We start from the raw sequence: 16,353 nt of genomic DNA, 5'->3' as shown, positions 1-16,353 counted from the left end.
AGCACATGGACAAGTGCTTGTAATTGGTCAGAATTGCTGCTTACGTGGGGATTACTGCAATCTTGGTAAACTACAATAGTGAATCAGAAAGTCCTTACTTAATTTAGAATATTCCAGAAGGTGTGTTGTAGTTTTGGTGACTGTAAAATACCGTCTAGTATTTTAGTAAAGTCAAGCTCAGAAATAGATTTCAAAGAAAAAAAAAAATCAAGCCATATTTATAGTAACCCCTTACATCAAAACTGGATGCTATTGCGTCTGTCTCATATTTTAGATGAGTAGAAAAATTAGACCAACAGAAGGCAAGTTAATTATGTAATTCTAATCCTAATAGTTTTTTTTAATATAGCAAATAACAAGTAATACAATGGTTTACTATTAACGAAATCATTAGCACACATTTTGTAATTAGAAATAGGAGTTTTTATATTGATTAATGATAATGGATGTGCAGTAGGGATAGAAAGTATGTAATATGGAAGTTTTAGAAGTTACTCTTTTGAACTTATTTATTAATGTGTATATTTTGTGATTTTTATAGCTAGTGTCTGTTATATTATTATGTGGAGCTAATGCATAAAATAACACATGAAAAAAAACTATTAAAAATGATGCTTTTTGAGTTTTAATAACCAGAAGACAGAAAATAAATGCCAGGACCCTTGTTTTTAATTGATGCAGTCCGTTTTTGTACTCCAAAGGCCTAATGATGCATTGACAATTCTCAATTTTTGTTGGTTCGATTTTCTATTGAGCAACATTCCCGAAAGTAATCGAATGAAGCAGGGGAGGGACAAGATTGAGGACTGCCTACGACTGGCTACAGTTATGGAAATAAGCAAATGATGGGAAATAATTCAGGTTATTTTCATTTTTAGTTCTTATCAGAGATTCATTGAATTTAGATATAAAGCATGGAAACTATTCCATTATAAATTCAAAGCTATAGTTAGATCAGCATATTAAAAAGTACTTCAGAATGAAATTATTTTATCATTTTGAGTTCTTTATTTTCCTTATAGAAAAATGAATGCCAATTGGGCTGCAAATTATAGAGGATTATCTTCTCTCCTTTTAAGAGTTAGTAATATGAATATTATTTTGTAGGGACATTTGATTTGGGGATTGAGGGAATGATCTTATTAGCACCAGACGCCCTTGGCCAATAATTTCATGGCTATGGGATATATATTAAATCCTTTTCTATTTATATTCTTTGGCAGGCCATTATTCATTGTTATTGGGGAAATTTTGTTAAGTAATAGTTCTCTTGAGAAATCATGGGTGCTTTTTTGAGGTCATGATTTTCTATGAGCTTAAAGAGTGGGCTATCTATCCTCTCTTTGTTTAGGAACCCACTCTGACCCATTTTCTTTAACATGTACTTTATTTGTAAGGTTTCTGACATTCCTTTCTTCCGAGAACTTAAGAGTGATATATCACTCTTTATTTCGCGAAGTAAAATTGATTAGAGGAAACAATAAACATAACTCTTTAAGCATGAAACTCAATATGTTTTGAATACTGGGCTGGGCTGCCATAGCCGCCCCTGTGGCCATTCTCCGGAGAATGCTGGCCTGTGACATAGGCCTCCTGGTAAACACGCCTCACAGTATTTCTTCTTATGGTGAGAGGAATTTCACCCTTGGCCTTTACTATTATTGCTTTGCTCCGACATGACAAAAATTCATCACTTCTAGATATTGATACCTGTTCATTGCTGTCAAGTTATTGCCAGAGGGAAAAACCAGCTAATTTGGGGGATGTGTGTGTGTATGGGTTTGTGTGTGTCTTTTTCAATGTCTAGCTGGAGGTTTTAATGGTATCCATATTTTATTTTATTTATTTTAATGTTTATTTATTTTTGCAAGAGAGCAAGAGAGTGGGGGAGGGGTAGTGAGAGGGGGAGACACAGAATTGGAAGCAGACTCCAGGCCCTGAGCTGTCAGCACAGAGCCTGACGCCAGGCTCGAACTCATGAACTGTGAGGCCATGACCTGAGCCGAAGTCGGACGCTCAACCGACTGAGCCACCCAGGCGCCCCTGGTAGCCATATTTTAAAAATTGGCTTAACTGAGAAGTGCTGCGGAGAAGAGAATCACATATTAGATTTTACTGCGTTTCAAGGGTCACATGACAGCAACTCGCATTTCTACATCTGTGGTGCTTCGATCTGTTTGCAGACAGAAGTCAGCCTGCGTGGATGAGGGGACGACGGAAGGCAGTAGGTAAAACGTGAACTTTCGGGGTGCCTGGGTGGCTTAGTCACCTAAGCACCTGACTCTCGATTTCAGCCCAGGTCGTGGTCTCATGGTTCACGAGACGGAACCCCATATTGGGCTCTGTGCTGATAGTGCAGAGCCTGCTTGGGATTCTCTCTCTGCTCCTCCCCTGCTCATGCTCTCTCTCTCTGTGTCTCTCAAAAAATGAATAAATAAATATTAAAAAAAAACCATGTATTTTAAAAGATAGGGAGACTTTATTTCACACCTTACCTTTACTCCTTATTTGCTATGGGACAGCAGACAAGTTGCTTCTGAATTTAAGCGTTTTCACCTTTAAAGAGATGTAATAGCATGTAACTGCGAGGCTTTGTTGAATTTACACAGGCAGCGTACCTGGCACCTTACAGGCTCATTATACAGTGAGTTCCATGTGCCCTCAGTTCCTTCATGGGCCCAAGTAGATTTGATTCAGACGCATTCCTCCTGCCTGCTCGTACAACTGCAGGCTCATCGATCACGTCCGCACGAAGGATACGTGTTTCACTTCTCTAAGTAGGCTCCTCACACAGGCAGCCTCAGCGTCGCTTGGGAGCTTGTTAGGAATGCAGAACCCCGGGCCCCACCCCAGACCTGCTAAATCTGAACCCGCCGGGCCTGGAGTGATTGTGTGCACAGCCAAGTTTGAGAGGCGCTGATATCGTCCATGACATTTCTCTCCTGACAAGGTCGGTCCCTTGTGCTATTTGTTGTTCATGTCTTTCCACCATTCACCTGTTGTTTCGGTGATGTCTGGGGGGCGACGGACGCACGCACAGGTATGCTCTCCACACCTGTACCTTGGGGCACATCAGTGCCCGCTCACCGCCATACACGTCGGCGGAACATCCCTCAGCGTAGGGCCTGGCACAGGTAGAACCTCAATAAATGTTTATTGGGTGAAATAAAACAGCCAACAGTCAGACAAGCAGACTCTCCCATCTGTTCTGCAGACGCACAGCAGCCCTAGAAGGGCCTGGAGAGAGATGAATGTGCTTGAGGTCTTTGCCAGGAGGCATTACCCATACCCAGTAGGGGAGGGGGGGGGGTTGCTCACTGTTGTTCTTGCCAGGAGATCTGCTGAGGTTCTGAAAGCCTGTCAAATGTGTGCAGCCAGAACAAAGGACAGGGAGCTTCCTTTCTATTTTATTTCCCTTGCCTGGCAAAGCTCATGCCACGATGCTCTGGGAGCAGTTTCCTTCCGGCGGTGGCCTTTCTTGCTCATGAGGGACAAAGGAGTAGGTACAAGGGCAGTGCACCGCGGTCATATTTTCCCACCCCTGTGACTAACCGGCCGATGTCTCAACATTTCTCTATTGATTTCAGATCGTGAGGCCGCTGGTTCACAGGCTGGCATGGGGAATGGTGGCTCGTAAGGGAAGCTGGGAAGCTGATATTGCCCAGAGAAAGATGAAGTGGCCGGAGAGGGCTTGCTCTCTGGGGCACTGTGAGAAACAGGAAGCTGTGGCCTCCTCAAGGTTTGGGAAGTGAATTGTACTGCCGGGGTCTCGGCCAGATCAAACGTGGTGCTTTCCTAACGTATCGAGTTGTGATCAATATATTGAGATCAAGTTGTATCGACCCAAACCCACACTGCGTTTCCGTGAAGTTCACACAGCAGGGTCCCCGGGCCTTCGAGATCTGGAACCTGCCTCGTGGTTGTCTAGCACTCTACCGCCCCTCTGTTCCCACTCCCAAAGCCAGTCTTGGCAAAATTGCCAGGTGGAAGATGTGGAGCCCTCCCATCTCACTTTTCTGACTCTGCTTAGTCTTAGAAATCTGGTGCATTCAGAATGACGAACGTCTTCCTCTTCGGCAGACTCCTCCTCCATCCTTGCTGCCAAATCTCCCTCCCTGTTCTTCTGTCCGACAATCCAACTCCTGTCTACCCAGTGTGGGCAATGCCAGTAGAAAGTCCGGAGGAAAATCATGAGATTAACGTACATTCAAGAGTATAATCTCCCTTAATCCTTTTAAGGATAGTTTTCCTTTTTAACCTAGATGGAGACTTTATTCTTGGGAATTTGCAATGATCTGAGTGACATTTAAAGTAGCCTATAGCAGATTTTTAGGGAAAAGGGACATTGACCAGTATCAAATTTGGCTAATACCAGCTACAGTAACAGACAGGTCCCCACATTTCTGTTGATTAATCACATTAACTGTACGTAATATGGAGGCGGCCGTGTAAAGGCAGCATACCTGGACTGGGGAGATAAGGAGGACCGTTCCATGCATTCACTCAGGAACCCAGGCTGACGAAGGCTCTGCTATCTTCCATGCCTGGTTTTCTAGGTTGCCCTGGGTATGGGTATTGGCGTCCATTTATCAGATGAGGGAAGACAGAGGATCGTGCATGGGGGGTATTCATGGGGTACAACTGGTGGAGGTATGCATGACTTTTGCTCACTTTCCATTGTCAAAACCTGAATCACGTGGCCATGCTTAATGCAAAGGAGGCCGGGGAATGCAGCGAGCTGGCTGCCAGATTTGGTGATCATCCATTCATCATTGCTGCTGTACATGTAGGATCTGCTCTGTTCCTTTTTTCTTTCTCCTGCAACTCCTCAGAAAGGTTTGACATTCCCTCCCTGTCTTGAGAGTCAGTTCTCTGCGGCAGAAAGCCCCCTTCCACCCACCTGAAGAACAAAAATAGCACCTTGGCATGCCACGTTTTGATGGTTGCTGCAGTTAATCCAGACTCAATTTCTTGTATTTCACAAGGATGTTGTGAGAATTAATGAATTATTTTAGGTGATTATCATCCCTTTGATCATTGTCTTTGTCCTGTGCTTTTATAGTATATACAATGCAGGCATAGACTTACACAATACCTCAGTGAGAGGCAGAGTGATTTTTTTTATTATCCTACCTGCCACAGGAGGAAGCTGAGATACACATAGAGTAAAAGACATATTCTGTCCAATGCAACAAGGTTTCTCCTGCTTTCAACACCCTTTCCATTATCATAATTTTTAAAAAGCTAGAATTTTATGGAAAGAAACGACGAGACCAAAATGATTGCATAATGCCTTTTTTATTTGTATGCTGGCTCTGGAATTTGACTGCGGGGTGGCTTTGGGTAAATTAATTAGCTACTCTGTCTCGAATTCCCTAATCTATAAAATGGGACTAATCACAATAGTTATCTCCTGGGTTTTGTGGAGTAAATAAGGTAGTGGATGTTAAGGGTTTAACATAATATCTTCAACATAATATGTGTTTCATTAATATTAGCTATTAATATATTTTTTTTTAATTCCAGGAGAATTGGTATCTAGTTCAGGGAATCCACAGAAGACAGTATAGGGTGTGTGACTTTATGTTCCTGGCAAAAGTGAAGTGGAGATAGAACATGTGACAGCAGCGGGGCCCCTGGGTGGCTCAGTCAGCTAGGCCTCCAACTTCGGCTCAAGTCATGATCTTGCAGATCGTGGGTTCAAGCCCCGCATCAGGTTCTGTGCCGACAGCTCAGAATCTGGAGCCTGCTTCGGATTCTGTGCCTCCCTCTCTCTCTGCTCCTCCTCTGCTCACACTCTGTCTCTCAAAAATGAATAAACATTAAAAAAAAAAAATTAAAAAAAAAAAAAAGGAGAAAATGTGACAGCAGCATTACTTACTTGCAGATGGGAACATGCTGCTTTTTTTAGTAAGCTCCTGAGGAATCGAACCTTCCTGTGAGCCACAGCCAATAAACGCCGCCCGTCATTCGGGAGGTGGAGGAACTTTTGCAAAGGGCAGGAATTTCTAGGTCTGGCTGTGGGCACTGGCCATGTCCACATGTCCTTAATGGGCTATGGTGGCTTCCCCTGACTGGTTGCAGCCCTGGAGAGACCAGAAGACTGTGTTCCTTAAGCTGGTGCACGTGCTCCTTCGCTGTCAGGGATAGAGTTTTCTGTTCTCGTTGTTGAAGGTAAGTTGTGCTATCCCTTCTGACCAACGAATCTATGTAGGTATGAGAAAACGAACTTTCTTCTCCTATGGTTAACATTGCAAAAAAATTAAAAAATAAAAGGAAGAGAAGGGCATAGAATACAGGCTCAGAGGACACGAAGCCGTTGTATTTATGGATAAGATGCAGATTTAACAGCCTCTTCACGGCCCCTGTATCAGTGCTTCTCTAACATTACTGTGCAAACAAATCACTAGGAGATCTTGGTAAAATATGGATCCTGACTCAGCAGCTCCACGGTGGGGCCTGAGATTCTGCATTTCTAACAAGCTCCCATCTGATTTGGAAGCTGCTCCTCTGGGACCATACTTTGAGCAGCAGAATGCCACATTGCTTTATTGCTGGGGTTTTGTTCTGCTTCCTGAACAGCGCATGGAATAAAAGTAGCCCTTTCTCTCAGAATGTCGCGAAGCTGGGACCCTTTACAACAGGGGTTCACGAAGTGTGAGGCTATGTGCCTCACGGAGGAACCTGTTAGGAAGGCAGACTGTTGGGCCCCTCCCCAGATTTCCCCATCAGATAGTCAGAGGGTGGGACCCAGCAGTCTGTTTACAAGCCCTGGGGCTGATTCTGACGTAGCTACAATTTGACAACCATTGCAAGAGAGCAGCTGACCCTGGCTTTGAAAGATCTGGTGATTAGGTCACCAGCCCTACAGAATGGCTCTAGCCTCCTGGAGCATGTCTCCTGGTCTCTTTCCGCTCAATTTCAAACCGGATTCCTTTGGGTTCGGGTGTCCTGGAGTGAAAGGATTTGGCGTGGAGGAAGATTGTTCTTCAGAGTCTTTGCTTTTTGTGAATCCTTACGTTCTTGTTCTGCATTATGCGGGGGCCAAAGAAAAGCAAATGTGCCTCTGAAATAAAGCCTGGGGAATTATTCCAGGGTGTGTGACCTCTAAGTGGCTGCGAGTCTCAAGTCTCTGCCGAGAACTCCCTTCGGTGGTGGGATTAGGACCAGTTGTCCAGATTGGCTGGAGACTGAGAGCTTTCCCACAGCCTGGGACTGGGAGTGTTCACGCCAGGCCCCAGGGTCATCCTAATTGTGGGCTATTGTGTGACAATTAGGGTCATCCTAATTGTGCGCTATTGCTGTTCAGCTGTAAAGTGCGAATCACCTGGAGATTTTGGTACAATGCAAGCTGGTTCAGTACTTGCTGGTTGGAACCAGAGAGTGCATTTCCGACGAGCCCCCGGGTAACATCCCACTGCTGCTGTGTGGACCACACTTGAGCTGCAAGGCAGTTTGGCAGCCTTGGGATACAGGGTGGGCCTCTATACGGATAAATCGGGGTGTCCCATAACCGCTTACACCACCGATGGGCTCCTTGGCTCAAAGTCAAAAAGAATTTTGGGGCCGTCTACAAGGCTTTAGGATTGTGGGTTTTGCCTGCAAATGTCCGGTATCGACAAATATCCACCCTTCTGAGCTGTGGGTCTTAAACCATCAAATCCAATGATTTGTTAAAAAAAATTGTTCTTTTTAAGGGGCAGGTAACTGCCGTCGACCTGTGAATAGGACGTTCTCATGCCTCCTATTTTCTTAGTATGTCTTTGAGTGGCACTTAATAACTTTCCTTGCTTGGGCTGAACATCTGCAAATGACCTGGGGTGGTGTATCTGTCATCCTTGGTCTTGTCTCTGCCTCACAAGCAGTTCATTTGCCCTTCAGTTTACAGCTGTGGTCGACCACAGGATCTTTTGCTATTTGCGGTGTTTCTGCTTTTCAGCATAATGAGTTTTGCTTTATCCATATCCTCCTTTACTAATTGCAACACAGCAGCACATTCTATATCCCATCTGTTTCCATGATTGATTGTCTTTTACTTCAGTGTGTCCTAGAGAGTTATTTAAAAAAAAAAAAAAAAAAAAAAAAAAAAAAGCAGGCTTCCGTGTGACCTTTAAGATCATCATAAATTGTCTTTGTCTCTAAGCATACTGGTCTACACATGATGGCCACCCAAAGCACAGGAAATAATTTCTCTGATGTTGACTATGTGATTTCTCCTTACTCCTTATTCTGGACAGGCATGCACTGAGCCTTTTGCCCTGTTAGGTCTTCTTCATTTTGCTTTTATCCCCTGTAATCAGTATTCTTGTCTACACACTTCATCTTTTCGAAGACAGAGAGGTCGTGCCTATGGCAGAGCTTAGTAATGGCTCTCAGGAAGCTGCCGGTCCTAAGAGTTTCTGGTAATGTATAAAGTTGTTTTGATGCATAGTTAATTCTCATTATTCATGGTAGTTATGGTCTATAAAAATCCCTCAAATCTCAATTTAGCGAATACTGTACAGTTGCTCCTAGGGGAAAAATAATAGGGTTGGGTTCCTGGTCTTATGGTCACAACATTTTCATCTACTAATTAAATGTGCAATCTTGTGTTACATGTGCTTCTGTTTAAAGACACCTTATTTAATATATATTGTTAATTAATTAACATTGAACTCATGGCCAACAGCACTATAACTCATGCCTGAACAAAGCCTATCTAATATGTGTATTTTCTCTGTGAGACATTTCCCACCCTTCTTGTCCTTAGGATAGACAGCACATAGCACTAGGCTTGGGAGTCATTTTAAACAGAGAAACCGACCAAAAGCACACAAAATGTGAAAATCATGACACTAAAAAGACCACAAAAAAAGAGTATTGGTTTTCTGTGTGAGAGCTGAAACAAAAAAGCAGAATATTACCTGTACGACTTCAGTCGCTAACGTGAATAGGGTGGCCCAGATTTTTCATGGCTTTATCCATATTCACACATGACCATGAACGTGCCACAAGTATCGATTTGGGGGTTACAATTACAAATAAATTCTAGCAAGTAGGCAGGTTCACAAATATGTACTCTGTGACTAATGAAGATTGACTGCACGTTGTCATATAACCATACTCTTCATCGCTGGCTCTGTGTAGTCTATGAAAAGACAAGAATTCATTGACTCTCCTTTCATGAAGGGGGGTAAGGACCTTTGCCTTCAGCCACTGAACGACTGCTGGAAGCATGTTGGTGGAGGACTGCCTCTTACATAAATAACGATGCATCATCCCCTTGGGAGTACCTATCATATACGAGTACCCAGAGCCCTCATTTATAAGTAAACATGGCATCAGACTTTTGTCAGGTACCGTGTATAAGGCCCTAAGGCCAGAGCATGGATCCCTGTGTTTCAAGGAGCTTGCAGTCTGTGTGAGAAAGGACGCTCCGATACAATATGGTAAACACTAAGAGCCTAACGGATAGTGCAGACGAAAGGTGTTAGAGCATTACAAAACCACCAAGGGTTGACCAGTCTTTGTCTTCTGTTAGACCAAAGTTCCCCATCTGTCTTTTTACCGTAGGGTTCCGGTGCCTCGCCTATAGTAGGGGTTCAAAATTATTTACTGAATGAATATGGAAGTGTTTGAGCTGGTATTTTAGGGCCTTACAAATATCAGTTTTTCAGACTCCGCTTGATAAATTGCCACGGGAGATCAATAGGTTAGGGATGAGGCTTGAAATTCTGCATTTAGTTCCCCCCCCTCATTTTATTATAAAAAATTTCAAATATACAGAAAGGCTAAAAGAACTTTACAGTGACTATCTATATAAGCCATTGTCCATTTTTCACAGTGAATGTTTTACTGTCTTTGCTTTTTCCCACACCTATCTGTCCATACCTTCACTGATTCATTTCCTCATTCATTAATCTATCTTATTTTTTTGATGCATTTCAAAGCAAATTGAAGACATCAGCACATTTATTCCTCAATACCTCAGCTTGCATAACTTTAGCTAGAGTTCTGTTTGTGTTCCTGGACATGACTTGTTAATTGAAATTGGGTAGCAATTTCTTCACCTGTACACTTATAGGGCTGAGCTAAACTTTCAGGTGAAATTTCTGTGGTTTTGTGAGAACTTAATGTCTGGCTTAGAGGGGTTAGAATGTGGGATAAGTTAAGAATAGCCCCTACGTTTTGAACCTCGGACAGGGAAAGTTTTATCGGAACACAACCATATTCATTCATGTCTAGTAGTTTCTCACCATGCTTTCGTGCTGCCACGTAGAGGTGAGTAATTGTGAGAGAGACCATATGGCTTATAAAGGCCAAAATGTGGACACTTACAGAATACATTCTCTGATCCCTGCTGTAAAGAAATAAAAATTGTTACGCAGACTGGGAGGAACCTGGAAATTAGAAGAATGATAACTAAAAAAATTTGGCAGGGTTGACAGAATGGGATAACCTAAGTTCTAAAGAATTCACATGTAAATGTGTCTCTCAGTAAGATTCCTCTCTTTAAGGTATTTTTTTCCTATTTGTTCTTTAATTGTAACAGGGAAAAACAGTAGTGATTCAAGGTCCATCGGCCAACTTGTGCTAATGTGTGTTGTAATAAATGGACCCCAGATCTCCGTGGCTTGCTTTCTTTTTTTTTTTTTTTTAATTTTTTTAAAATGTTTATTTATTTTTGAGAGAGAGAGACAGAAAGAGACAGAGCCCAAGCAGGGAAGGGGCAGAAGACAGGGAGACACAGAATTGAAGCAGGCTCCAGGCTCTGAGCCGTCAGCACAGAACCCGATGTGGGGCTCGAACTCACGAACTGTGAGATCATGACCTGAGCGGAAGTCGGAGGCTTAACCGGCTGAGGAACTCAGGCGCCCCTGTGGCTTTCAATAGCAACTCTGCTTGCCCTCCATAGGTCACCTCTGGTTCTGCTCCATGTGGTCCTGTCTCTGCACTCAGGTGACAGAGCCTCCATCCTCTGGGCCATTGCCCACCTTGTGATAGTGGAGCAAGAGAAAGGGCAAGATATTAACTGACTCTGAAAGCTTCTGCTTAGAAATGACACTTCACCACTTTCGCTTGCATTTCATTGGGCAAAAAAGCAATTCAGGCTGGTAGCCCTGGATGGTTCAACTGGGGGGGGGGGGCGGGGGGGCTCTTTAATACTCTTCCAGAGAGAGGAGGCAGATGAACGTGAGCAGTAGTTCACTCTTCCTCACAGTGTCACAGGGTCAAGAGATTCTTGTCGTTGTTTAAAGAAAGTGGCTTCAGGGGCACCTGGATGGCTCAGTCGGTTAAGCGTCTGACTTCGGCTCGGGTCAGGATCTCGCGCTCGCTCTAGGAGTTGGAGCCTTGCATCCGGCTCTGCTGACAGCTCCGAGCCTGGAGCCTGCTTCAGATCCTGTGTCTCCCTCTCTCTGCCCCTCCCCCACTCGCACTCTGTGTCTCTCTCTCTCTCTCAAAAATAAACATTAAAAACAATTTTTTTTTTTTTTAAAAGAGAGTGGCTTCACTTTTTGGAGGTGGAGGGAAGAAACCTCCGCAGAGAGCAGGAGGTGTTTTGTGAATCATAAATATCTCCTGCTGTTACTCATTGTAGGGGCAGATTTTTAGCTGGGTCATGTGAGGTTCTGGATCCGCGGGTTGGACCCGGGAGTCCGTACCAGCTACAGTTAACATAGGAATCACCTGGGGAGACAGTGCAGCTTCTCATCAGGAAATGAGGAATGAGGCTTGAAATCCTGCATTTCTAACAAGTTCCTAGGGGATGCTGATGCTATCAGTGTGTGGACCATAGTTTGTTACAACAGTGATTTTCATCACCGGATATTCTAAAACCAAAAAGGGAAGTAGGTGTTCATTAGCAAACCATAAGGCCGCCATTCTGAAATGTTGAATGTTTGTGGTCAGTGTTCAGAGCCTTTCCCAGGCAGAAAAGAGCCAGGTGTTGAGAGACCAGGACGACCTTTGGAATGATGATGAACCGGTCACATGCAGTCATGACTGGTGGTAGGGGAGTGAGCAGACCAAGAGGTGTGGCCAGAGAAGACTGAGTGACAAATTTTGAGCGAGAGCAGATCCATCCAGTGACTTTGGCCAACAGCCTCTTTGTAATGGAATGCGAGCCAGAGGAAACATCGATATACGTTAGTCACAGATGGGACTTCAGAAACTAGCAATAAATATTTTTTTGAGCACTCAGACACAAACAGTAGTTTTGTCAGAATTCCTGCCTTTAGATGGTGGCAAAGGATTCAGTGCAGTTAATAAAAACCATTCAGCAATTGCATTGCTATGCAGGATGTTTCATTTGAATTTCGATTCTCATAAATATCTTGCTAGTTAAATCTGAAGGGCAGGACTGTAACTAACTATAAGATTTGATGTTCGAAGAGAAAATGTTGGGGTGAAATTGTTCTCTAGAACTTCGGTATTGTTCCTTCAAAGAAACATCTGTAGTTATTAGGAAGAATTGAAGTTTTTTCTTTGTTATTTCCTCTTTTTTTTTTTTTCAACGTTTATTTATTTTTTTGGGACAGAGAGAGACAGAGCATGAACGGGGGAGGGGCAGAGAGAGAGGGAGACACAGCATCGGAAGCAGGCTCCAGGCTCCGAGCCATCAGCCCAGAGCCCGACGCGGGGCTCGAACTCACGGACCGCGAGATCGTGACCTGGCTGAAGTCGGACGCTTAACCGACTGCGCCACCCAGGCGCCCCTATTTCCTCTTTTTAATGACATTGAGAGAAGTATTTTGGCCGTGATTCGCAAGATAAATCTTTCAAATATGTCTTGACTTTTGCACGAATCACTCTTATATTTAGGTTTTGTGTCCCACAGTCTGGCATTGAATTCAGACTACCACCTACTTGCTAGGATTCTATGGGCAAATGTTTACACTCTCTGAGCCTTATTTCTTTATTTGTAAATTATGGATGATATCTTTTTGTGTTAATCATGGGCTAACCATAATCTATTTAAGGGACATAACACAGAGTGGGCACTCAAGGAATGCTAGGTGTATTTTTAGAATTGTGCTACAAATTCAAAATCACTCTTATTTCAGCATTAGAGTGAACCGTGTATTTGGCTTTAGAAAAAAAAACTCGGCAATGGCAAATATTGGACAGGATATGGAGAAACTGAACCCCTCATACATTGCCGCTGGGATTTTAATATAGTATAGACACTTTGGAAAACAGTCTGGCATTTAAAAAAATGTTAAACATAGATTTACCATATGACCCAGAAATTCTACTTCTAGGAGTCTACCCAAGTGAAATGAAAATATGTTTACGAAAGGCTTGTGTGCCAATGTTCATAGCAGCGTTATTCTTAATAGACCAAGCAAAACAACTGTCCATCAACTGGTGAATGGATAGACAAATTGTAATCTATCTATACAATGAACACTGTTTGGCAATAAAAAGGAATGAAGAACCGCGATGTGCTACAGCATGGATGAAGCTCAAATAATATGCTAAATGAAAGAAGCTAGACACAAAAGATCACAGACTGTATGATTCCATTTATATAGCATCCCCATAAAAGGCAAATGTGGAGAGACAGCAAGTAGATTAGGAGTTGACTGTCACTGGCGGTGGATGCCAGTGGGTAACTGCAAATGGGCTCCAGGCTTCTCTTTGGAAATGGTCTAAAATGAGTGATGCTAAGTGCAGAGCTCTGTAAATTTACCAAAAATCATTGCATCGAACACTGAAACTGGTGAATTCCATAGCATGCAAACTATCATCCAGAAATGCTGTTTTTTAAATAAAGAATGTGTTCATTTTTTTTTTTTAAGATTTTGATTGTTTCTGTGTAGATTCTCATTGTTGCGAGATGAAGACAGTTAGGGAAATGCTTTTTTGCTTTCCGAAACGAGTTGGATTCTGGAGCTCTTGTGACTGCTTCAGCCTCCTCAACTCAGTAAGGAAGCCTCTGGTTTTTCAGGACAGCAAGCTTAACCCTGAAACTAATAGCCTGCAGGCAGCAGCTGAGGATAGTAACATCTGAAAACAATAGAAAGTCCAGTCAGTAAATGCAAATCAATAACACTGGCTGATGATTCCACGTAAGTAAAAAGAGATTTTCAAGATGGAGTATCTTGACTCTGACCATTAAACTTCTCATTCACCAGTTCTTCATTAAATGCCTGTCTTAACCAGGGCAATTGAATCTAAGGTATCAGACATTTTTGAATTATGGAGATCACCTACTTCGTTTTTGGCCTTGGGCGCATGATAAAAGGAACTGAATTGACTATTCCCCCCCGAAAATGATGTAAGGGGAAGTAATGGACAGTACCTGGAAGATACCACCTTGGAACAACTGCCATGGATGTGGTTACGGAAGCACAAATACATCTAAGAAGACACACTAAGTCCCGTTGTGTTACAATGCTAGGGACGTCACTCAAGCATCAGATTTAAGAGCTAGGTGTGTGTTTATGCGCGTGTGTGTGTATGTGTGTGTGTGAATTCTCTGACCTTATTTTTTGAAAATGGGCATTGCTTGACAGGTAGTTGTAGGACCATGTGTAGTTGTTAGTTGTGGGACCACATCGTTCCATTATAAATACATAGAAAGTGCAGAGACTTTCACGTTGACAATCTGTTGCTTTTGCAGGGATCTCACTGTGGGCATGCAGTCTTAGCATTCCCCGGGGCATACAGACTAACATATGAACTTTATCAGACTTGCTTGCTTGGTGGTAAATGAGCTGAGGAGTCCGTAGGAATAGAAGGGGTCCCCAAGTTGCCACCCAAACAGCAACAAACAAAAACACTCCTTATTTCTCAGTGTGCGATACAAAGATCACTGGTATGAGAATCACCTCGTGGGGGCAAGAAGTGTGGGTATCTTGTTCAAACATTAGAAACGTGAGCGACTGTACTCTGCCATGCTCTGTTCCTGGGGTAGGAACAGTGAGTAAAAGAAACCGAGGTCCAGGGAATGTTTTTTCTGCTAAATTGTTCTCCACGTGTAGGCCCTGAACCGGTAACATCTCCTTTACTTGGGTACTTAGAAATGAAGTTTCTGGCCTCATGCTCAACCTGCCTAACCAATTAGAAACCATAAGGGTGCAGCTTGACAGTACAAATGCTAAGAAGCCCTCTGGGTGTCGGTGCCTGGTGTTTGAGAAGCACTCTTCAAGGGCAGGGTTTCTCAACTTCAGTACTATTGACATTTTGTGCTGGATAATTCTTTGTTGTAGGGCTGTCCTGAGCAGTGTAGGATTTTTAGCACACAAGAGGCCAAGTAGCTCTCCACCCTAGTTTTGACAGTTAAAAATGTCTCCAGATAGTGTGAACTGGCCCTTGAGGGCCACAGTCATCCCAGGCAAGAAGCAATGCCTAGGGCCAGGCTGTTCAAAATGGCCTGCTGACTAGCATTGTTACCATCACCTCGATCAAGTCTCTGGGGGTGAAGTGAGGAATCCATGCTCTAAAAAGTCCTTCTGGTGGTTCTGATGCTGCTGAAGATTGAGAACCACCATCCTCATGGAAGAGATAAGTACACATGTAAATCAGAGTGATTCGTGTGCTATACGTAAGATCTGTAAGATGGAGTATCTTGACTTTACCCAGTGAACATCTCCTTTCAGAAGGATAGGGAAGATCGGGAAGGAGGACAGGGTGTTCCCGGGGAGAGGAGGGTTGTAATTTTAAACAATATGGTCACAGAAGGTCTCATTGGGAAGGTGATAATCAAAGAGGGAAAGGAAGTGAGGAGGGAGTGAAGAGAGAATGGGGAAGAATGCTCCAGGCATAAAGAAGTCAAAGATCAAAGGTCCTGGGGCAGGTGTGTATGTAGTAGGTTCAGAGGCTAGTAGGTAGCCCAGCGTGACTAACTGGAGGAGTGTATGAGGAAAGTGGTTAGAAAATAAGAGAAATAATGAATGAATGAATGAATGAATGAACGAATTTACCTGTTTGTGGCTTTGACTTCTGTGTATATAAACCGTGGCTTTGAGTATATTCTGTGGTCTTTTTGGACCTCAGCTTTCTCTTCTATAAAGTAGAATTAATACATGTCCCCTAAGGTCTGCGGTGAACAATAAAATGCTCAAATGATGGCAGGCTTTGTGAGGGGATCATATACATTTATATTTCTGAATGTCCAGTGCATAGCAGATTACATTGCTTATAGCATGTGATCAATAACTTTTATAGGCATTATAAAAGAAAAACCTGGAAAAATTTAGACCTACCATATCAGAATCTCAGGGACTGGTAATCTACACTTCTAGTAAGTCCCGCCAAATGAGCCTTGACTATGCTATTTTGAGACTCTTTATTCTGCTCATATACAGTATTTGTATCCTGGTCCCCATTAATTATTTGAAATGCCATGGCAGTGGAATTTGCCAAGTG

General features: G+C 43.1%; 1 protein-coding gene across 6 annotated transcripts in view; it reads left to right on the top strand.

The window, feature by feature from the left end:
- The window catches only part of RARB (retinoic acid receptor beta), a 771,365-nt gene that overhangs the window by 21,360 nt on the left and 733,652 nt on the right, over nucleotides 1–16,353 (top strand). The gene's annotated exons all lie outside the window — the stretch shown is intronic.

Source organism: Puma concolor, chromosome C2 (genome assembly GCF_028749965.1).
Source record: "Puma concolor isolate L17-30 chromosome C2, mPumCon1.1.hap2, whole genome shotgun sequence".
In the NCBI taxonomy this organism is placed as follows: Eukaryota; Metazoa; Chordata; class Mammalia; order Carnivora; family Felidae; genus Puma; species Puma concolor.
The sequence above is the reverse complement of the archived record's forward strand: the minus strand, read 5'-3'. Positions and strand labels throughout refer to the sequence as shown.